Source organism: Lichenostomus cassidix, chromosome 2 (genome assembly GCF_008360975.1).
Source record: "Lichenostomus cassidix isolate B80296 chromosome 2, HeHo_3.0, whole genome shotgun sequence".
Taxonomy (NCBI): Eukaryota; Metazoa; Chordata; class Aves; order Passeriformes; family Meliphagidae; genus Lichenostomus; species Lichenostomus cassidix.
This window is the reverse complement of record NC_139482.1, coordinates 143,541,530-143,545,474: the sequence shown is the minus strand read 5'-3', so window position 1 is coordinate 143,545,474 and position 3,945 is coordinate 143,541,530.

The following is a 3,945-nucleotide window of genomic DNA, read 5'->3' as shown; positions in this document are numbered from 1 at the left end:
AGAGGTCGCGGCGGGTGAAGAAACTCCCGGACATGGCACGGGGAGACAGCCTCTAGGCACGGGGCCCGTGAGCACCGCCAGGCGCGTACCGGGCGGGCGGAGGCCGCCGAGGCGGACCACAACTCCCAAAGGCCTTTGCGGCGTGGGCTCGCCTTTCGGGGGCGGTGCTCCCGTGTCACGGGTCCGGCCCGCGCCCTGAGGGAGGCTCGGTGCTGCGGGCGGGAGTTGGTGCCGGTATGCAGCCGCTCCGAGCTCCGCGTCAGGGCTGCGCTGGGCTCCCCTCAGCCATGGACTGAAGGAAGGGGCCGGGGACAGCGACCGGTGCGGGGCAGCTCCCCTGAGACCAGAGTTTAAACGCACCTACACCGATCGTGATGCCAAACCCCGGTGAAAATCAGTGAAACCCAAGCAAGCACAATCTCAGTCTGTTTTCCTTGAAATAATTCTGCCAGCTTCCAAATCTGATGCCTTTGATAACTGATTTTCCAGACAGGCAAGAGGAAATATGAAGTCTGTTTCACAGAATCATAGAATTGTCAAGGTTGGAAAAGACCTCCAGGATCATTGAAACCAACCTATAACCTGACAGCACCTCGTTGACAGGACCACCGCACTGAGTACTGCAGCCAGTGGGTTGAACACCTCCACCTCCCTGGGCAGCCTGTTCCAATGCTTCACCACCCTTTCAGTGAAGAAATTATTCCTGATGTCCAATCTGAAACCTCCCCTGGTGCAACTTTAGGCCATTTCCTCTTGTCCTGTTGCTTTTTGCCTGGAAAAAGTGACTGACCCCCACCTGGATACTACCTACTTTCAGACAGTTGTTGAGAACAAGGTCCCCCTGAGCCTCGTTTTCTCCACGCTAAAAACTCAGAGCTCCCTAAGCTGCTCCTTATCAGACTTACGCTCCAGAGACTTTGCCAGCTCTGTTGTCCTTCTCTGGACATGCTTCAGCGCTTCAGTGTCTTTCATGTCATGACGGGTCCAAAACTGAGCACAGGATTCGAGGTGTGGCCTCACCAGTGCTGAGTACAGGGAGACAGTCAGTGCTCTCACATTACTGCTGACACAGGCCAGGAGCCATTGGCCTTCTTGCCCACCTTGGCACATGCTGGCTCATGCTCAGCCACTGTTATCCAGCATCCCCAGGGTCTTTTCCACCAGCATCTTTCCAGGCACTCTTCCCCAAGCCTGCAATGAGCTGTTGTGACCCAAGTGCAGGACCTGGCACTTTGCCCTGTTGAACCCCATACAATTGGTCTTGGCCCATTGATCCAGCCTATAGCCCTAAAAGCCCATTTCCTGATGTCATAGTTCCTTCTGAAGGAGGACACATCAATCCATTTGAGTTTATATCTTGCACTGTCTTCAGGTCTGCTTATGTTTCATCTGTTAAAAACTAGCATTTCATTTTCTTACGTTTTGAAACTACTTGAAACTTTCCCTGCACCAATAATAGAAACAGGATCAGTGCTTCACTTGTGTTCCTTGAAAATAATCCCTAAAAATGTGAAACTGAGGAAGTGAGATGTCTACACGTCTTGCAGTTTTCAGCAGTATCCAAAACATGTTAATTCATGAAAATTGGACAAACTATCACATGTGGGTGCAACTGAGCAAGTTAAAGGAGTAAACTGAAGTATTTCTTATTTGTTTATATTATTTCTGAAATACAGCTTATCACTTTGAACTCTTGGGACCAAACATAATGAAAGTGGTAAGACACAGTGAACAGTCAGCCTTCCATAGATATGTGTATTGAGTCACTGCATGCAAAACAGAACATGTTGGCATTAGCAGACAATTTATTAAGGTTTCTGCCAACAACAGTCAGAACTGGGATATTCCATAGAGCTACATTTGCCTTTTCTCCTGTAAGTACAGCTGCTGATAATTATCCTTCTCATTATCTTCTGAAACCTGGAGGAAAGTTTAAATTTTCTTTTTCATCAACCAAAAATACAAACACATTTTATGGTCTTAACTCATGTCAGATGCAGCTTTAGTTCAAAAATCGTCCTTCCAACCATCAGCTACAGCCAGTCTGCTCTCTTTATTGAAGTGTTTCATTCCAGCTATTTGTCTCATTTTTCTATTAGCTGTGCATAAGGGCATGCAGGCTCCAACGTTCTCATCATGCCATATGGTTTCAGCAGAATGCTGGCAAATAATGCAGTTGCTAGATCTTACTAGTTGTCTAAATGAGATAAGCAGAAAGCCAGCTTGGAGCCACTACTCACAGATATTAAATGTAACAGTGTGAGTAACATATGTACTTCTCTAAAACAGTTTAAAACCAGTTTCAGTTGCCTGACATGACAGTCCTTGTTTCTGTGGTGAATACCCTTTAGTCTCAGAGTTTTCAAAATGTTTTCCCCCTTTTTATTGTTTTACAAACATCTGTGAGTATGGTGTAGCCTTACAAAGCTCAGATAACAGAATAAATACAGTGTTGGGATTGAGGTTTGTTTGAAGACAGCTGATATGTTTTAAAGCAGGCCTCTTTTATGACATTATTACATAAACCATGTGGTATCTAATACTCAATAAAAGTCAATAAAGCCCTTAGCATAATTGTAGTGCTGTTGTTTAAAACAACTGTTTTCCTAATTCAGTTTCAAAACAGAGGAAACAGCTGTAGTCTATGAATATGTATGTGTTGACCTCTTTGAGCTTTCTTACGTGTTACATAATGGGTAGCAAATTCAGTTATGAATTGTGGATCAGTGATGCCAGAGAGAGTTGTGCAGTTTCCTTGCTCAAAAAAGAAGCTGAAAAGCTCATACTTCCAGGCTGGTTTCAGACAAACTGGGAGAAGCTGCTTGCTCAAGGTGCACTGCAGTGAAGGGAGCCTTTGAAAAGGAGGCAGGCAGGAGGAGGGGCTCAGTGCCACACAAGAAATTTTACTCTGATTGTAAAAATAAGCTGCTGTTCAAATCCACCTCGGTAAATCTAGATGAGTCTGGTCGCCTGGCAGGGAGCAGGCACAGAATAAAGTGGGGAAGGAGAAGGACAGAGGGAAGTGCTGCTAGCTTTGCCACATTCCTGCACCGGGAGCCTGGCGGAACAGCCTGCAGCTACCACAGCAGTCATTGATTTTTCAGAGGTCAATACTCCACTCCCACAGATCTCCTCGGCAAGAGCTTTAATCACATCTCTTACTCCTACCCTGTGCCACCCCTACTCTCTTCACTGAAATCACACGATCTGCCACACAGAAGAGGGGGCAGGGGAGTTCATCCCTCGAAGAGAAAGGGTTGCAAGTCATAGCATGACCAGGAGAAGTAGCCAGACTGCAAGGATCTGGTCTGTGGTCTCCCTTTGTTGGCTTTCTAACTTGGTCTGAGGCAGGGGCTGCGATTCCTCAATTGTGGGGAGCAGAACCGCACTCAGGATCCTGGCACTGCTTGGCAGCACTCCCTACACTGGAATGGTCGTGTGTCCAAGTCTCAGCCACTGTGCTGCTGCTTCATTTGCCCATAGGCACACCCAAAGCCCGGATGCTCGCTAGTTCTGCCTTCTTCCTGTCCCTGTGCAGGGATGGAACATCACTGTGATTCCAGGAAGCTATTCATGAAGACTTCCAGCATTCCAAGCTCCTTGACCCTCTGTGGATGCTTGCCCTGGAATCCCTCACTGTTGCCTTCAGAGCATACTCACATTGCCTCTCTTTAAGTCCAGGGTGTTCCAGGTTCTGGAGGATTCTGATGCACAAAGAATCTCAAACGCACTTGTGATTGCAAAGCAAGTTTTATTTTATTAGTTGCTGTAGCAATTAACACAAACCAAGCGCTGGATCCATGACAAGCCACTCATCAAGAGAAGGAGATGGAGCGTGGCACTCAGGCGGGAGGGGCAAGCAGGCCATGCACATTCGGGGCATTCCCTGCATCAAAAGGGCATGCATTTTGTCCTTGCCCCTCCACCCTGGAACACGCTGGATAT